The sequence below is a fragment of the Rousettus aegyptiacus genome, unplaced genomic scaffold (genome assembly GCF_014176215.1).
Source record: "Rousettus aegyptiacus isolate mRouAeg1 unplaced genomic scaffold, mRouAeg1.p scaffold_m13_p_2, whole genome shotgun sequence".
Lineage (NCBI taxonomy): Eukaryota > Metazoa > Chordata > Mammalia > Chiroptera > Pteropodidae > Rousettus > Rousettus aegyptiacus.
Genome location: NW_023416295.1, coordinates 58045208 through 58065539, shown reverse-complemented (window position 1 = coordinate 58065539; position 20332 = coordinate 58045208). Strand labels below are relative to the sequence as shown.

General features: G+C 39.0%; 1 protein-coding gene and 1 pseudogene across 2 annotated transcripts in view; one reads left to right on the top strand and one right to left on the bottom strand.

The window, feature by feature from the left end:
- Nucleotides 1-2503, bottom strand: part of ACVR1 (activin A receptor type 1) — a 117355-nt gene extending 114852 nt beyond the window's left edge. Inside the window, exon 1 of one of the 2 annotated variants that reach the window (XM_036236109.1) lies at nt 2274-2503. The gene's annotated coding sequence lies outside the window, so the exon portion shown is untranslated. Of the gene's footprint in view, nt 1-2199 lie in introns of both variants that reach the window. The other variant, XM_016150112.2, reaches the window with a different exon arrangement.
- A 5034-nt stretch (nt 2504-7537) lies between these two features.
- On the top strand, nt 7538-7656 carry LOC118614847 (annotated as a pseudogene).
- The last annotated feature ends 12676 nt before the right edge of the window (nt 7657-20332 follow it).

The following is a 20332-nucleotide window of genomic DNA, read 5'->3' as shown; positions in this document are numbered from 1 at the left end:
GTCGTCCCTCCTCCAGAAGGCCTGACTACTCAATCCTACCTAACCTAAAAACCTACCATGATCATCACAGGACTAGTTCAGCACAATCTAGGGTAAGATCAAAGCATAGTATCTATTTCTGATTCGATCACTGATATCGGTTTCGTGGACAGATGCAAAAAATTTGGAAAATCACTACTGTGAAAAAAATCACAAAGCTATTAGGGGAATTTAGTTCCTTACTTCCAAAATTAATCACAGACATACCAAGTATAATTGTGCTTTGTTTTATTGAGCTTCACTTTACCGCCATGGTTTGAAAAGGAACTTGCAGCACCTCCAATTCACGTCTATTATTACATTCCTGAATATTCCTCCATCTTTACTCTGTTTCCTCACTATTCTTTTAAATTACTTAGCGATAACAAGAAACTTATTTGGATTCAAATAATCACTCTCTTCCAAGATACAAAAGTTGAAAAATTACTATATAAATCAAGTCTTATTTAAAAACCACTCTCTCCATTTCAAGTAAAACTCACCCATATTGCTGGGGGGAAAAAGAGCATGAATCTACTCTATACACATCCCAGCCCCTGATTTTTGCCATCTCTCCAAAGTTTATTGCAACATCATTTACCAAGTGTGAGTATTTGCATGAGAGAAAACAATAGAAATGCTATTATCCAACACAATTCCACCAATTTAAGGCCTACACATTTCAGTTTCAAAAGACTTCCGTTTTTTTAATCCCAGGACAAAAAACTAAAACAAATGAATCATAAAAAAAAAGTGATTAGGTATTAGAAGCCGGGTGACCCAAGTCCTGTCCAGGAGAACTTCCTGACCCCTGTGTCCCCATCAGTGAAATGAGTGAGGCCCATATTTCATACTTAAGCATACTGTAAAGCTGGATGGCAAACCCAGTGTCTGAGGTCAGCATAAGTCTAGTGTCTGCTGGCTGCCCAGGCCCGGGACCCTGGCCAGCCACCCACCTCCAGAGACAAGTGCCAGGACATACTATAGTGTTTCCATTTAAGGCCTGCCACTTGGATCAGCCCATCTCTGAAATGTCTTAACACCATCTTTCCAGGAAGAATCTTTTTGGGGGAAAAGGGAGGTGGTGTCTATTTTTTGCCACCGCCTTCCCTTGGGCTGTCAGAGCAGTCTGCATCTCTGGGACAGGGTTCTTTAAAATCACTGGGTTATGTCTATGTCTCAGTTTGAGACCTCTTTTCAAAAAGATACAAAATCTGTATGAGGTCAATCCTTTTTCTCATCATCTAAATCCCATCACACACACCTCAAAAATGAAAAGCCCAATAAAATTAATAAATCCACTGTATTACTTCACTATCTCTCTCAAAAAACCTAATTAAGCACAACTTTTTAACCAAGGCTTTTCTTCTGCTACTAAGTGGAATGTTTTATTCCCTAAGCAGCTTCCTCTACAGCGTCTCTCCCATGCAAGAAGCGTTTAAAACTCCAGGGAAATGGGGCAGGGGCGGGGGGGGGGGGCGGAGGGGGGGGAAGACATATATTGCACAAATTGGACAGAACTGAGCCAGTCTAGAGCCCGACGAAAGTTAGTGAATCCGATGGCCACAGAGGCCCACATCTCTCCCCACTGCACCTTGGGTTCTAGCCTCACTGTTTTGGTTACAGTGTTGAAGGAAGGGTTTTAAACTTGGCAAAGTACCGTGCAACATCTGTAACCACATTTGCCTTCTGGGGATCGGAAGATGAATCCCACATTCCTGGCTTTGAAGCTTTTTGAAACTGCAGCTAGGAAGAACGGAGGGAGGGAGGGAGTTGAGCAGAGTTTATTGGCTGTGTCTCCAGCAGAAAATTCCTCTTGGAAAAGACGGATATTTCGAGGGTGGGGGTGTTTCGCCCATCCCTTTACTCCCAACCAAGCTCAGCTAGAAGGTGAGCCCCGTGGCCCCGCGGCCAGATCGATTTACAAGTCAGGCACGCGCACCCAGAAGGAGTTCACTACAGACAGACACAGACACACAGACACACAGACTGCAAACCAGAGACGCCCCACTCCATCCCTCTGCCCTCTCCCATATCCCACCAGCAGTTCAGGCCCAACGCAAGACAGTTTTGTTCCGCGGCTGCTTCCCCCACCGAAGAGTGGATCGAGCTTGGGGGAGAAAGGAATGAAAGCGAGGAGGAGGCACCGCAGACGCCCACCCTCCCACTCCCAGTCCCTACCTCTCCTCCCGCTAGGCTCCCTCCTCCCTCGATCCACCCGACTCCGGCAGGCGCGTCCGGCGACCTGCCCTCACCTCTGGTCCCGCGGCGGCCGGGGCAGAGCCGGGGGAGGCGGAGTGCGAGCCTGCCGGGCGCTGCAGGTCGGCGCGGCGCGGCGCGGCGCGGCGCGGCGCGGGGCGGGGCGGGGCGGTGCAGCCGGCGAGGAAGCCCGGAACTCTGCGGGGCCGAGGGCCGGCGGCGGCCGCAGCGGCGCGGCGCGTGGGGCCAGGGGCTCTGCAGCCCGCGGGCCGGCGCGGCTGGCCAAGGAGCAGCCTGGCAGCAGCGGCGGCGGCAGCGGCGGCCACCCCGGGGAAAGAGCCGAGGGAGGGCGGGGAGGCGGGGTGAAGTGGAGGAGGAGGAGGAGAAGGAAGGGGCGGAGGGCGGGCGGAATAAACTTCCCGAGGCGCCGCGGCACGGGCTGGGAGGACGGCCGCGGGCGGGGGGCGCGCCGGCCGGGTGGGGGCTTGCCCGGGGGCTGGCGGCGGAGACGATCACAGAGAGTAGAAAAGTTCCCCCAGCGCCGAGGGGGAGGCTGCGGCGGCGGCGGCGGCGGCGGCGGCGGCTGCAAAGAGCAGAAGCCGGAGCGGGGGGAGGAGGAGAAGGAAGTGGCTGCGGAGCGCTCGGCCAATGAGTGTCTGGAGCTGTGATTAACCAGGCAGCAACACATCATTTCCTCCCGGCGCAGATCCAGGGAGCCGGGAGGGAGAGGGAAGGCGGCGGGGCGGGGCGGGGCCGTCCCCGCGCCCCCTGCAGGCTCCTGGCCGGTGGCGAACCCGCAGAGTCCCGCCGAGCCTGACCTCGCCGCCCCGCGGCGCGCCCCGCGCTGTCTGGCGGGGCGGGAGGAGGCTGCGAGCGCGCCGCCCGCGGGGCGCTTCGGAGGCGGGGAGGCGGCGGGGCAGGCCCGCGCCGGGCTCCTGCGGCCGGGGTGGGAGGAGGAGAGGCGGCTCGGAGCGGGTGAGTGCCCAGGTAGGCGCGGGCGGGGCCGTCTGGACAGCTCCCGGGGTGGGCGGCGGGAAGGCTGGCGGGCTGGCTGCCTCCCGGGCCCCGGGACTGCGGGAGGCACGCGGCTGGAGTCTTGCTTGTCAGACTTAGGTTGGATTCTCAGAGAGAACCCTCACCATTCTCATCCAGGCCATTTTCTGACCTACCTTCAAATCCCCTTCCACTTTACTCAGTTCCTCGCAAGGTCTGGGATTGTGCAAGAGCTTACCATTTTCGCAGTCGGCCTCCTTAGTAATTAAAATATTCAGGGTGGGGGGCTTCTGCAGTAATCTAGCCCTGTCCTGGGTGCCATGGGAGCTTACAGTAGAAAGGAAAGAACATTCCCCGCCACCGAGAGGCTGACATCCTCGGTCCTTAGATACACAAAAAACACTCCAGTGCGCTAATATTATCCAGAGCATCAAAAAAGCATGCAAAGATCAAATTTTGCCCGGTGCCTGCTGGTGTAAGGAAAGCACCAAGCCGTTTTTTCTACCCTCTAGAAGCTTATAATGTACAGCCCAATCACAAAGCAAAATAAAATCATGAAAGCCATAAATGGGAATACTATAAAGTATTTTTATCTCTACAGGTTCATTTATGCAGCAGGCATTTATTGGGTGAGTGTCTGCAGTACTGCAAAAGGTTGCAAAGGAAATGGAAGATCTGGGCCCTGCAGGTCAGGAGTTTATAATCTAATCAGGAACATGAGGCATATTTACCTGAAATGGCTAGAAAATAACCCCCAGGTATTATAGAAGCGAGAAGATGGAAAAGGCTAGGCGCATTTTTTTTTTTTTCAAAAGGGGAAGGGCTTTGTTCCTATTGATTGTTGAAGATCAGAAGAGGAAATTCCAGGTCAAATCAAGGGAGAGTGTCTGTATCCTTTGCTCTTTAGAACAGTAAAACAGGGACCTCAGTGTTATTTGGTTGAAATGTCAGCCTTGTCACTTAGAAACCGTGTGACCTTGAGCCCATTTCTAACCTAAGAAGGCAATAGAGCCTGTCTCATGAAGTTTGTTGTGCAGTTCGAATGAGGTTACATATGTGTGGAGGCTTTTTGAGCTGCTGTGTAAATTTCCCTCAATCCTGTACATTTCCAGAGTCCTGGTTTTACTGACCTCTTGTTGGTAATGTTCTTGTTAGTCTTCTCCAGGCTGTAAGCCCCATGAGGGCAGGGACCAGGTTTGGTTGTAGTCACAATGTATCGTCATGCCTAGTGAAGTGACACATTTAGGTGCTCAATAAAAGTTTGCTGAATAACTGAATAAATGAACTAATGAATCCTATAATGGTTTTAACTGGTCCTTTTATTTGTTCCTTCAGTAGTGGTTCCTTCTTGTGTGACTGGCTCAATGTAAAAAAACTCTCTAATTCACCTCTCTGGTGACTAATTTGTATTCTACGAGACTATATGGGAGAATTCTGGGTAGTTCTTGTGGCCTTGTAACATTGATTGATTGATTGATTGATTGATTGATTGATTTGGGGTAGTTCTTGTGGCCTTGAAACATTGATTCATTGCCTGATTGTGAATGTCTGTATGTGTGTGTGTGTGTGCGCACATGTGTGTGTAGAGCAAGACAATACACAGGAATACAGACCTCCACACAAGCCCTATCCACAAAAGGATATATCCGAGATGCAGTCCTTCAGCTTAAACACCTTAATCCAGGGGTTCTCAGCCTTGATACAATTGACATCTTTACTTGGCTGAATAATTGTTGTGGGATGCTGTCCAGTGCATTGTAAGATATTTTGCAGCATCCTTGACCTCCATCTATTAGATGCAAATAGGACACCTTCTTTCCACAGTTGTGACAACGAAAAATGTCTCTAGACTTTACCAAATGTTTCCTGTGGGGTAAAATTGCACCCTGTTAAGAACCACTGCCTTACCCCAACATCTAATCCATTGATTTAACTCTGGTAGAAAACACACCAGTAAAGTTATTTAAAAGAAATACATCTTCTGTTATTCTAGGATTCTCAGATCTCCACCATCGTTATGTTTCAAGGAGCATGACTCTTGTTAATTAACTGTCTGCTGCATTGTGAATTGGCATCTCTTCTGTTTTCTGCATATCCTCCTCCTTTACGCCCAGATCAACATGTTCATTTCTAAAAGTCGACAGCTTTCAAAAACTATTAGGAAATAGGGTCTTGAGCAACCTGAGTTCTGTACAATATTTTTTCTATAAAATTATGGGAATTTTATTCCATAAAATTTTGCAGAAAGCTTTCTTGTTATGGTTAAGCTCTTGGACTTACAGACAAAAACCACAGCCTTTCTGCATTCAAATGTGATACAGAATATAAATTATAATTTTTAGAAATGATTTTATTTAAAATATTTAAGTATGTAACTACGTTAACTTATTTTATTTCATCTGGAAGCCTTTTTTTTTTGGTTCTACAGAGACCTTTTTTAAATAATGGTATAAGAAAACATGGTTTATTAAAACCTATAAAGCAAAAATCACCTTAGTTATACATATCAACTTCCAGCAGCAAGTTCTTTAGAAGAATATTGGCAGGGTGTTTAAGAGCTAGTGTTGATGAGAATCCTGATGGATTAATGTGCTGCAGTTCAATTTCTAAGGGTTTCTTGGAGAAAAATAGAGATTAATGGTTAAAGGAATGAACAAATTCTGATGTCTGTTCACTCAGTATGGACATGTAGAACCAAAGAAACCCCACTTCTAGCAGGCAGTAGTACTGTGTTTACATGAGCAGACATTTTTGTTCAGTAAAACAATATCATCTATTTCATTAAATAATATTATTCGAATCATCAGTTTTTTAATTTTGTTCATATTCAATTTTTGTATAATTCCATAATGGTTACAAGCATATGGAGATTAGTTTTCATCCAGTTTAGTGATCATTCACATTTCAGTTGACGATTGATTAAGCAGGCATCCAAACTGCTTGGGAAAAGGGCAAAGTTCAGGGTTGGATGTGGTTTATGGTAAAGTGATTCTCCTATTTCTATTTTGTTAGACTAGAATTAGGACACATTCATAGGAGATCTCCAAGTTCTTTATGAAATCCACAAAATTTGTACTTTGGGTTCAGTTATAATATTTTTGTAAAGAAATTAATATAATACATATTCTGGATCGTATGGATATCTACTATGCAAACATGACCTCATTACCCTTTTTTGCTATGTATCTATAAGAAATTGCAGTTTATTTAAATGATATCATAATAAAAATAAGGCATCACTGAAGGTCCATAGGAATTTATTTTTTCCTTTTAAAGATGTCTGTACACAACTCAAGCATGAGAAATACTGACCCAGCTGCATTATAACTATTTGTGGAGAATGAGTTAAAAACGCTTTGACATCTGAAATTTAGTCCTAATCCAGAGGCCTGAAAAAAACCAATAGTATGTTTCAAAGATTAAAATAACTGGATCAGAATAATAGGGAGTAGAAGAGAAAATTATAACCTGAGTCATTAAAAATCCTATCAGGCCTAGCACCATTTTCCTCAAAAAGTAAACATTTAACCAGTTGGGACAGACCTTATTTATCTTCCAGTTAAACTTTCCCAGGTGTTTCAATGACTCATTAATTGTTCATTTCATGCAAGGCTTTATTGACCATCTACCATATTCAGGGAACTATGGGAGCAACACAGGGAGTCTTCAAACTGCCCTACAGTTACTTCCCACTTGGGAAAGTTAATCCAGTCACTCCTGGCACAGCAGGTTACATGAAAACCAGAGTGTGGCTGTAGGCCAACCATGTGATCAAAGAGGAACTACAAAAACATTGCAGAAAAGAAAGATTATTAAAACAATGTAGAAGCACTTGAGGAAAATGTGCTTCCTCTCACACCATTCCTAAAAATATTTTCACAGAGAATAAAGAATTAAAAGGTTTTAAATTATAAATGAACTCAAAGAAAATAGAGGTAGATACTTATCTTTGGATGGGAAAAGGATGTTCTAAATAAAAGCTAGAGAAAAAAAAAGATTGGTTGTCTTGACAATGTAAAAATTTTTCCTTTTTTTTTTTTTAAGGAACAATCTAAAGAAGTGGGGAAAAGCTAAGTACTGAAGTTACAACATATACTCGAAAGGTTAGTCTTTAATTGATTTTTAAAAACTCACAAATCAACCAAATTCATCCTTTAATAGCAAATTGGGCAGATGTCATGGACACATAAAGACAAAAATTACATTAGAACAAAAGTTTGAAAATTGAAGAAAAGGTAATGCAAACAAAACTGATATAAAATATTTCACCCAATTTGTCAACAATTGAACATATTCTCTACTGGTAAGACTGACTATAAAAGAAACAGTCTATAGTCATGCCACCCTGAACATGCCCCATCTCACTTGATCTCGGAAGCTAAGCAGGGTCAGGCCTGGCTAGTACGTGGATGGGAGACCACCTAGGAATACCAGGTGCTGTAGATGTAAAAAAAGAAAAAAAAGAAAGAAAGAAAATAAAAAGAAACAGTTGCTACAGAGAATGTAAACTGTAAAACAATCTTTTAAAGAAAATTAGGTAATATGTATCAAGTCCCTTAGTATTTATACCTTTTGATACTTTAATCTCATTTAGGAATTTGTGCTGTGAAAATAATCATCAATTGCAGAAAGTTTTGTATAAAGGATAATTGTTATCTGATAATTTTGGAAACGCAAACAATAAGGCATAAGTTGAAAAAAAAATAAAACGCAAAGTTAATATTCTAATTCCGTAACCCTTATAAGCATATGAATCCCTCATGCTCACATATACACAAAGATGTAAGACTAGAAGAAACTATTCCAGGATGTGCAGTAATTATCTTCGGATCATGGATATGGTTAAATTTTATTTTCTTTACTCATGGCTGTGTTCCAACTTTTCTATAACATAACTTTCATAAGCAGAAATAAGAAACATTAGAAAAATAGAGATGCACATCTTTCTAAAGTGTGCGATAATCATGGAGTGAAACCTAACTGGAGAGGAATGTATATGGATTTATATTTGCGAAGTGGGACATGGGGTGTAGAGAAAGGAATTAAAATTTGGCATTTTCATACTCCATTGGTAGGTCCATTTCCTTCAGAAGAAAATTTTTCAGAGGACTTAGAGCCTTCGCTCATCCTTTGCCTGAATCTCTGTGACCTCTTTGTGACCATTTTCTTGTAACCTTGAAAGTTAAATACTCATCAGGCCTGTCCATGGTCTTACTCACATTCTGAAACTGCTTGAGTTTCTAATTTACTTACCCATGCTTAATTTAGCTACATTGTAGAGATGTGGATTTTTAAAAGTTAGTCCCATGGATGAATGCCCACGAGATGATCAAATTAATTTCTTCTTCAAATTAAACAAATATACTTCACATATAACCTTGATAGAATCCAGCATCACAGTGGCTTTTCATTTTTAGGGAACATTCCTCTGCCTGATTGATCCTTCTGATCATTGGCATCATGAAGACATTTTTATAGAAAAGAAATCAAATTAATTTTCTTAGTCCTTCTGCAGCCCCACTCTACTAATATCTAAAATATCCAAAGGCTGCCTTTTTATTAACCTACTTTTGTTTAATGAAACTCTAGAGAGCAGCTGCTAAGGTTAATTACATATATCACCAAATTAGCTGTGTGACCTCAGGCAGGTAACTTCAGGTTATAGAGCCTAGCTTCTTCTCAGGTGTAAAGTGAGGGATGAGTTGCAGTTCGAAGGTATCTTAGTTTTGAAATTCCATGAGTTGAGTTGGAATTCCTAAGACACTTCTCTGAAGTTGCCAATACAGTGTTTGACATTTCTTCAGATGAGGAGCTTAAGACTTCTAGGAAGTGACAGGAAGCCAGTGTGACTGGAGTGAAAGTAGCATACTGTCAAAATGGCCACAGAAGAGGACAGAGGTAGCCCAGCTAAATCACACAGATCTCACAAGAATCGATAAAGGGAAGCAATTAAAAGTGTTTAAGCAAGGAAGCGACAAGTTTACTTAACATCATTTATCATTACAGCCAAGACATTTATTTATATTCCTTTGTTAACAACATTTTTCCCCAATAATTATTTTATTGTTTAATCCATTTCCCGTCTAAAAGTGCAGCTCATTGCCAGCGTTAATTTAGTTTTACATAAACACACTCTTCAAGGTTGAAGCAAATCTGACTGGTTTTCAATCTATATTTATATAAAATATAAATTTATATAAAACATAAAAACTGTTCTTGGAGAAACATCTGAACAGAACTTGTCTCTAATCCTAACGTAACAGAAATGTATACATAAATTGGATCCATCAAGTGAATCTTTGACTAACAAGTAGGAATGCTATGTTTTCTAAAATTTTACATTTTCGGCAATGGAGAATTAGTATATTTTGTAAGGAAATACCACTACTAAAAACAAGGCTATAATTAGAATGATGTCATTTATTTCCAAAGACTATTAGAGAGATGTGAAAATACTTTTAAAAAGTGAGATATTTCATGGCAAACTTTGGGGATAAGGTTAAGACTATAACCTGCAAATTATCTTGGGGTAAATATGCAGCCAGTCACAAGTGCCAGTAGAGAGCATTCTTGGGTCAAACAGGAAATGAGTTAAAAATAAAATAAAAATAAAAGAACAAAAGGATATATTGTATAGTGTAAAGCAAGTTTCCGAACCACCCAGTTCCTCCTACTTAATGCTAGCTTCTATGTATCCTCCTGAAATGATGTAGCTATATCAAAGTATATGTGTATTCTCTTGCTTCAACATGAATAGTGGCATGCTATAGACACTCTTCCATCCTTTGCTATTACAACAAAGTTGTTACATCCAAGTTTTTACAGCTGTTATTGTGTCCCCACTGGGAGGAGCACAGATTCCCAAAACTCTAAATTTGGAAGGGACCAAAATCTCATGTAGTCCCAGTCTTTTACATGTGAAAAAATCTGTCCCTGAAAAGTCATGTGATTCCTCAAGGTCTCACAGCTGGTTAAGACAAGGCTGGATCTGGAGCTGGGTTCTACTAATCACCCTCAGCTCTGACTATACTTTCTGATTGTAAAGTTATACATGTTGTAATTAAAAATACTTTTTAAATGATATGCATGGTATGATCCAGTTTTTACTCTTTAAACAAGAATGGTCAATGCACAAAAATGAGTTTGAAAGGCTGTGTACCATGATGCTGACAGTGGTAATCTTGGAACAGTGGCAACACTGTGATCTTTACACTCTTGTTTTTTATAGCAACTTGATTGAGATATAATTCACATACCATACAATTTACTCATTTAAAATGTACAATTCAATGGTGGTTAGTATTTTCACAGAGTTGTGCAACAATCACTACAATCAATTTTAAAAACATTTTCCTCACCCCCTCCAAAATTCCTGTGCCCATTAGTAGTCTCTCACCATATTTACACTTTTTATTTTTATGTTGTATTTTCTAAAAGTTTTGCAGTAATTGTTACTTCTATAGTAAAAATAAATAAATTAGAAATAAAATAAACCAATATTCACTATAAAATAAATATGCAGAGGAAATAGAGAAAAGTATTTCAAAGAAGTAAAATCACATTGTAAATGGACATATTTTGGATAATGTTCTCTTGGTCTTTTCTGTGCAGATTTATATATAAATACACAGTTTTCTCTTATTCTTCTTAGTTATATTATGATCAATTTCAGAGCATTAGACATTTTCTGAGAGTATGATTTTTTAACTTATTCAAACCTATGGATACACCACAACTTTTAACAGCATCTTATTATTTCCCTAAGATAGATTCCTAAAAGTAGAAATTTATACCATATTTCCAATCACTAAGTAATTTCAGCTTTCCAGTGGCTTCTCTGTCTCACTATACTCTTTACTATTTTTGTCCCCATACCATCTATTATCCTTTGCCAATGTGGAAACATAAAAATTCTGTTTTAATTTTCATGTATTTGATTGCCGAGGTTGTGCCTTACTTATAAATATATCAACTATTTTTATTTTTTAAATTTTCTTTTCAGTTAATGACCTTTACCTTTTTTTTTCGCCATTGGAATGTTAGTGTGATTCTTATTTAATAAGAACATAAAGAGCTTTCTTTTTTTTTTCTTTCCTGCTGAGCACTGACAAGGTAGAAATTCCAATCTATAAACAACTTTTAAAGATTAACTTGGTTTGCACTTATTATTTTCCACATTTTTTTGCATTAGAACTAGCTGCTTTTCTTTAGTGAGACTCTTCATTTCTGTGGTTCTGAAGAAATCACTAGGGATGAAGGAGGGGGCGGTTTGTGAAATTCCTTATACTTTGATAAAACGATTCTTTGCCAGTTTTTTTCTAAAGCTTTCAAAACAATATTGTATTTATGACCAATGATATAAAAATGGCCATAAGGAGCTTTGATTTTCCTAAGTAGATAGATAACTTTTGTCTCACCAAATTCATCTATTCCTATAATGGGTAGCATTAACACTGGGCCAAATAGTATGAGGGTTTATAAAGTGCACCAAGTCTCATTTCACTTTTCTCTTGACAAACGTGAGTGTTTAAGCCAATGAACAGTCCGAAATTTCACTATGACTCAGTTCCTCCTAGTGCTCCACCAGAGTACAAAAGGTTACCGAATCCTCCCCTTTCTAACACAAGTCCAGTTGGGAATGAAAGAAGTAAATGTCTCACTCTTTAACACATCTCAAAAATGTTATACTGACCACATCTAAGCAACTGGAGTTTCAAAATGTGAAATGTAAAAACATTTCAATCTCTTTCTAATGGAAAGGTCCTTGGAAGGGAAGAGAAATACACAAATAACAAAGAAAAAGTGTTGATGACAGTGATTATTCCTGGATAGAAAATAGGCACATAACCTATCTAGTGAAAAGACAGGAAAAAGACAATTTGTCCATCTGGGTGAACACACAGCAATAACCATTGCAGATAACTTCTCATGGAGCTGAGATGGGCATTTGGTTTGGAAAAGCTTACTCTATTGCTGCTAGAGATTGAGGTTCTCTGTTGACAAATTGAGTGTATATTTGTTGACAAATCAAGTGTTCATTGAAAGTTCTTTTATCATGAATTGTCTGCTTCCGTTTGATTTTCAGTTATATACTAGGCATCAGGAAAATTTAATCATCAGAACACAGCCTTAATTAGATACTATTTGATTTTGAAAATCAAAACAAAATTCCCTTATATTTTGAAAGTCATCACTATTTGGCCTTGGAAATAGAATGATGGGGTTTTCTGTTTTGAAGAGAATTTTAAAATAATTTAACATAGCCGCCCCTTCCTTCCTTCCTTCCTTCCTTCCTTCCTTCCTTCCTTCCTTCCTTCCTTCTTTCCTTCCTTCCTTCCTTCCTTCTTTCTTTTCGAGGATTTCATAACATTAGGATTCCTTATAATGAAAAGTTTCAGACATAAATAAAAAGAGATAAAATAATGTACTCCACATACCTATCACCAGGTTGAATAATGATCAAGATTAGGCTGGACTTGATTCATCTATTCCCCATGTCCCCTTTCACACTCCCTTTTTTTTTTTCCTTTTAGATGAGGAAGGATTATTTAAAGGTAAACTTCAGCCATTACTGTCATCCGGTTTTTATATATTTCAGCATCTCTAAAACATGCGACCATTTACTTACCCAATCATAATGCCATTATCATACCTAACAAAATTAATGGTTACTTGATACATCTGATCCCCAGTTCAGATTCAAATTGCCTAGATTTTCTCAGAAAGGTCTTTTATCAAATCAGGATTCAGACAGTGACTACTTACATCATTTGGTTGTTTGACCTTTTATGAAGTCTCCTTTAGTTTTGAAGATCAGTTAATCCTCTGTTCCTCCCCCAACACACTGATTTTTGTTGTTGTTATTGATAATGATGACAGTGCCTTTGATTTGTTGATGAAAACAGGTCAGTGGGCTCCACCTCCATTTTACTTTCTAACTGTGGAAGAAACAGGCTTAATGAATTTGAATGAATTCCCCCTAAAGTGGTAGTTAATAAATACAAAGTAGAATTTGTGTCTCTTAAGCCCATTCTATTATGCCCCTTCCCACATATCACGTTTCCATGCCATAGTTTTACAGTGTCTACGATTTTAGTGTTCTGGTGGTTCAAAAAATGTTAGAAACATTTATACCCTACTTCTTCCATGTTTGTTTACATTTAAAATTTCTAGTATTTTCAAAGTTAGTCAGAATTTAGAATTTGCAGCTTGCTTTTCCCAATGCCTAGCCCACTGACGTTACTCTATAAATGTTACTTTCTGAAAATATACAAAAATTAATTGAAAAACTCAAGTTTTACAGAAATAAAACAAAATAAAAATCTCATAGCATATCAATGAAAAGTACTAGTGCTTTCACTCAGTATTTTTGTGTGTGCCAAAACCAGGAACGAACCATCACTCAGAAATTGAAGCACAACTAAGCAAAAATGCACATACATGTATACTGAAAATTAGGATTAAATATTAAAAATTTAAAGACCCCAAAAACAAATTCACTTATTGTAACTTATTTTAGTTAAGCACGGCTTATATTTTTCTATTGGGGATACAATCAGTACATGAAATAAAGTATTGTCATTGGCACTTCATATGTTCCCAGGAAGCACAAAAGTGGAGAGAACACAGAAGAGTGAAAAATACATCTTTCCTTATCCGTTTCTTACAGTCCTAGAGAGGAGTTAGAGAAAAAAACAAAACCTTAAATCCATTTCAATGGCTCCAGCTTTGTCCTTTTTAACGAGTCAACCAACAAAGCATTTTTAAAAACTTTTATTTGCATATCCTCTTTGCAATCTTTCTGTGTTCTAGAATTCTGATTAGAAATTGTTGCTTTCAAACATCACATAAAAATGAAAAATTCTTGGCCACATTTTCCCTTAAGTCCCTATAAGGTTGTTAAATTAGGGGTCACCTACCACTCTGGTGTTTGTTTATCTCAGTCCTTAATATATCTGAAGAGATTTTAAAATATTATTTGTTACAGTGGAATAGATTCTGCATGGTTGCTGCTGATATTTTTTTTTTTTTTAGAAAGGAGAAAAAGCCACTTGTTTTGAAAAACATGTTTTTAAAATAATTTTATAGATTGCAGATTTTGTAAATGATCATGTTAATTGTTGGGAGGGGGTTCCCAACCTTGTTAATGTCCCCTTAGCATTAGGCTTTTGTTCCCTAGTGTTGAATATGTCATTTTCTCCCACAGTCTGCTTTTCTAGGGGTATAATTGCTGTCTCCATGTAAAAGACAACTCATGTGCATAAATTTCCACTCACTAAAACAAGACTCTGCCGCCCCTAATTTTAATGCAGATGTGATCCAGGGGGTAGAGTTACACTTACTTCCCCAAGCAAAATGAAACAGATTACACATTAAATATTGTCTTTGGAACCAGGTGCATAGAAACAACCAATTACCTAGACAGCTCATCAAGTCCTGATATGTTTACCACATTGTTTTTTGTTTTCTCTTTAAACATTTGGTGAATTATTCTGAGGCTTTCATTTCTCTACGATAAACAGAATATGCTTATTAATAACGGCCCCTTTTGTGTGACTCACTAACAGTTGACTCACAAAAGCCTTTAAAACCATGTTTGAAAGTTTCTGAACTGAACTTGAGTTCCTGAGAAGATAAAGCCTTCTTATTACAAGGAGGGTAAGGCCTCTGGTTCTTCCGCTTTGCTAAATAATTAATATCTAAAAATGACTTAAAGGAGGAGAAGGGGCGTGAATTTGTGAAGAAGGAATTGGAGGAAGGGTGCTGTTGTTTCTCCCTTAGAAATTTTTTGATTGTTCATACTAAAAGGATAGTATTCATACTAATGTATCAGATTTTGGTCACTGATCATTATATCTTGAATTTTTATGCATATCATTACCTCTCGGGGTTTTTAATTAATCAAAAATGCTGCTGAATTCAAGAGCCCTTTCAAGACTTGTTTCTGTTATTCCAAGAAACTTTTACCACTTCCTGAGAAGGGGCTGTTTTAGATTTCCACAAAGTCATTAACCTCCTAAAGAATGTGAAAAATAAATAGAGTGGTATGGCAGCAAAGATACATATAATTGGTGCAAACTATTAGAAAGGTTGGAGGCAGGGGGCTTTGTGGCGGGCATGCCCAACAGTGGAAGATATTATTGGAAATCGCATGAAAAGGCTTAGTAGTAAATGGTTTGGAGATCAACCATCTGCTGGTTGAGTAGTTAAGCAGGACTTGCTGAGAGCATCCCAGCCTTTAAACTGTTTATCCTTTGAGCTTCCTTTGGAAGTTAGAGGTAGCTCTAAGCAAAGTAGGTGAAAATGTGCAACAGGAAAAAATCTAATGTGTGTGTTTGTGAACAGGGAACATCAACTGAGCCTTGTTTTTCTTTTTAATAAAACAATTGGAGACATTTTAAAGAAGATGAAACTTTCAGATGTGGGAGTAGGAAAAAAACTGGAAATCATAAAAAATACTGCAAGTTACTCTCATACATTATGGTCAAACTGGAGCTGGTAAAAAGTATGTGCACAGCAATTTGACATATTGCAAAATTACAAATGGACCTTGCAATTTCATTCCAAGAATATTTCCTGCACATATCCTCATCCAATTCTGAAATGATACATATACAAGGTTTTCATTCCAGCACTGCATATAAAAATAAAAGGTCGAAGACAACCTAAATGTATCAATAGGATACTGAGCCCCTAAATTATGATAGGTTCTTACAATGAAACAATATGAAGATTTTTTTTTTTTAAAGAAACTTCTTAATGTATGAGCTTCCAAACATAGGAGTGAATGGGAGTAAAGTTCAAAAAATTGGGTCATATGCTACCATTTGAGTTTAAAAAAAGAGAGACATACATCTATATTGGCTAGTATAATTCAACAAAAGTTCTCGGAATGGTAGGGAGGGGAAATTGGATGGTGGAGACAACAGAAAGGCAGAGTCAGGGATAAAATATTTCACTACTTTGACTAGAAACAAGTTCAAATTTTAAAAGAAAGAATTGATAGGTCTGGAGTGAGGCAGTCCTGGTTCTGTATAGTGGTTCTAGCATTTTCTGACTCAATAACCTCAGTTTCCATATCTTTAAGTGGAGAAGGAAATAATACTATCAGCCTCATGAGAGACCATGGAGTGGAGGTTGTACAGGGCCTGAGATATGCTCAGTAAGTGCTAACAGTTATCATTACTCTTATTAATATTACCACCAATTTTCTCACAAATAACTGGGTATTTGAGGAAGAGAGAGGAAATGGCAATGGGAGTTATGAATATGATTACTAAACCAGAACCATTTCGGCTCTAAAGGGGTCTGCTGAAGGAGTCAATATCATCAAAAACATTTGTAAATGACTTCTCTGTGCTTGAAACTCTTCTCTGAAGAATGAACAAATAAAGATCCTCTCCCGAGTTTCATATCATCCATTTCTCTTTCCAAGTTCTGATGGAACATAGAAAGACATCGATTGACCACTGTATGGTTGTGGAGAGGAGCCAATGCCAAGGGAAGAGGAAGTTAGCTGGGCAAACAGCAACGGACCCAACTACAGACATGTTATGGAATATTCCTGATTTAGAAAAAAAAAAAAGAGTGGGAGAAAAGGCAGAAAGTGGATATTTTCTGTACTATCTATATAATTGCAGGCAGCAGGCTGGGTGGTTTTGCTCTGGGCAGGCAATGAAGGAAGATGGTACTCCTTGTAGAAATGTAACAGGTGTGGTTTAAAAACTCAACCACTGACCTTTGGACTTAAGAAAGCAGAGAATGACATTGCCAAGCAAGTGGATGCAACTTTGAATTTATGGTCTGAAATCTCCAACAGTCCACAGACTCCAAGTAGTTCTGAAAACCCATATAGCATGCACAGAAGTATGTTTGGGAATATACGTTTTTCTGAGGGAATCCATTACTTTGCTCAGATTCTCAAAGAAGACTGTGATGGCAAAAGGATTATAAACCCTTGCTAGAGCGATGGTCATAGCAGGCTGTGACCCAAGGATTACGATTCATCCAACATGGGGAACAAGAGGCCTATACAAGAAAGCTCTTCAAAAAGAAAGAAAGAAAGAAAGAGAGAGAGAGAGAGAGAGAGAGAGAAGAAAGAAAGAAAGAAAGAAAGAAAGAAAGAAAGAAAGAAAGAAAGAAAGAAAGAAAGAAAGAAAGAAAGAAGAAAGAAAGAAAAAAGAGAAAGAGAGAGGAAAAAAGAAAAAATAAGAAAGGATGAAAGAAAAAAGAAAGAATAAAAGAACCGCTGCTCTGCTGTAAGTTGCTTTTTAAGCCATCATTCTTGGACTTCTGTTTCTGTTTTGCCATATTCACTTTTATTATTTACTAAATATTCTTTAATTTTATTTACTTTTTAATCTTAAATGCCTAGTTTAGCCTCATCCCATGCAAAACTGTCTGTGAGATCATGGTTATACTTTGCCATTTGCACTTTTTTCCTAATGTGTATTAGAAAAAAATTATTACGTTTAAAATTTAAAGACACTTGCATCATTTCCAAAATCATTTATTGCAGACACAGAGGTGGATTTACAGCACTTTGGCAAACCCTGTCTGAGTATTCTAAAATTCACATCACACATTCCATTTTATAGAGAATGAAACTGAGACATGAGGCAATTAATGTAACTTATAGAAATTCTAAGCAAATGTGGAAAAACTTTAAGTCAGGTACTGGGCAACACTGTAGCTACTAATGACTCGGCCAGGCTGTGTAGCTTATTGCTATGCAGACCGTTAAAGAGATTTTTAAGTGCTCTCATATTTTCCCATCTCTACATACAGAGAATCAACTAGGCTAGAGTAAAAATTTGATCAATTTAATACTCTGGTAATGATCCCAGTAACTGAAGGGTGGGGCTGGGGGGTGGGGGGGGGGAGGAGAGCCAGTGAGTTTCTTTCTACTCAAATTACATCTCATTTTTATTTTCTCTTAATGTTTTTTTGAATCCCAAGTTCCAAAACCTGTCCCCTATTATGCAGTGCAAACGAGAACAGATGGGGAAAAGTTATGTTGGAAAGGGCTTTGGAGGGCCACAGAGAAGAGAAATATGACTACTCAATGTGTCACACACCAACTTGCAGCTGCCACCAGTCCTTCCACACGACACGCTGCGTATGGAACCAGCCCATGATACTCAGAAGGAGCAGGCAGACTGCAGGAAGGGAGCACAATTACAAACAGTCGTTTTGCTTGTGTTTCCTTGAAAATATGAATAAAGAGCGCAGCATCGGCATAGCCAACAAAAGAGATCAATCCAAAGGCCAGCTTGTAAAATGGTTGTTAGCTGTACCCCTAAGTTTCCCAAATGTTAACTGATAATCGGCTCTATCTTATCTTTTTAGATCAAAGAAATGCCTCAGCATTTCTCAAAGTCACCAGTGAGGCCTTCTCTCTGTCTAAGAACATACTTCTAGAAAGCTCACACTAGCTTATATGCATGATGTAACCTTTTAACGAGTATTTTTCAGTCCTCACAGGGTGCTTCTGAGTTCGCGAAATGTTTCAAGGGTGAGGCAGCAGACCTGATTTTTTATGACAGGTGTGCCAGTTACTAACTGTGAGACCTTGGGCAAGTCACCTAACTTCTCTGAGTCTGCAGTCCATCATCTATAAAACAAAGCTAACATGACTTAACTTCTGAGAGATTTTGTGTTCAAGGTAATGTATATAAATATCTGGCACAAGAGCATTGCTCAATATATGGCAACTATCATTATTTTGATTATCAGAAAGCATAGAAAATGTTCTCTTTTCTTTGAATTCAATATAAAAGAGAGAGAGAGAGAGAGAGAGAGAGGTGTGTGTGTGTGTGTGTGTGTGTGTGTGGCTAAGAGGCCCTGAAAATCTATGTTGAAAGTAATTATAAGGTTAACATAGTTTAAATTATTTGATTCAAATGGTGATTCAGGTCATGCAGATGGTATCTGGGAACACATCTTCATGTTGTAAACAGTTGTGTTATTAAGGCCTACAGGGACTTCCTCTGAATCTTGCCTATCTTTGTAGAGTAAGTATGCAAAGACTGTATCATAGAACACTATTTTGTTTCCCAGGGCAGTTTGTAAATTACCTATATCAAAATCCCCATGGGGGGTTGTTAAAATGCAGTTTCCTCAGCTTACCTCAGACTGTATTTTCAATATCTCTAAGGTATGGAGGTTAGGGATCCTCATTTTAAATAAAAATGATGGTGAATCTTAAGCACACTGAAGTTTGAGAACTACTTCCTTAAGGGATAGGGACATGATATTTCTAATTTTAAGTCATTTCCAGCTGTCATTCCTCTCCCATCACACATGGCCAGGCCCAGAAATGCAGCAATTGCTTGTGAGTCAGAGTTTTCGGTCTGGTAATTCTAGCTTCTCTCCCTATAACCTCTGTGCTCTTGTTTCGCATAGTGTTTAGTCAAAGGTTGACTACTCATACTCTCTTTGTCCATAGAAGGCATTAGCTTGGTTATAGTTTGTACGAAGAGGGTGGCCATATATTCTACTTTGCCTGGGGCAGTCTGGGTTTGCCCAGAATAGTTATTAATAGCATTCCTTTTCATTATCAAAAGTGTCCCAGTTTGGATGATTAATTATATCATTACCCTAGGTGTATAGGAACTTTGATTAGCACATGTAGGACATGAACAAGGATTGGCAAAATGTCTAAGATATGTTATCCACTTGTATAGGAAAGATATTCCTAAATATCATCAGATACAATGAGGTGTTTTGGGGTGAAGTAACATTGGACTGATCAAAGAAAAGTATACTCTTTCAAGTTATTCCATAAATTGGCATGAAGAAATGAAGGGCATGGAAAAATTAGGAATTTGAGACTGGTTAATATCATTTTTTCTCATCCAAGAAGCTGAGCAAAAAAGCATGGATCTTGGCATCATATAGAGTTAGATCTTTTCTCCCTTCCTGCTTATTGACTATGACCTTAGGCAAGTAATTCAATATCTCTAAACCTCACTTTACTCATGTGTAAAAAAGATTTCAAGGCTTATTTTAGTCATGAGAATTTAATAAAGTGTTTGTATAAAGCACCTGGCACCTTACTTAGGTTCTCAAAAATGGTAGTTCTGCCATTATTCTTTGCATCGTGGCCACTCTGCACTGTAGT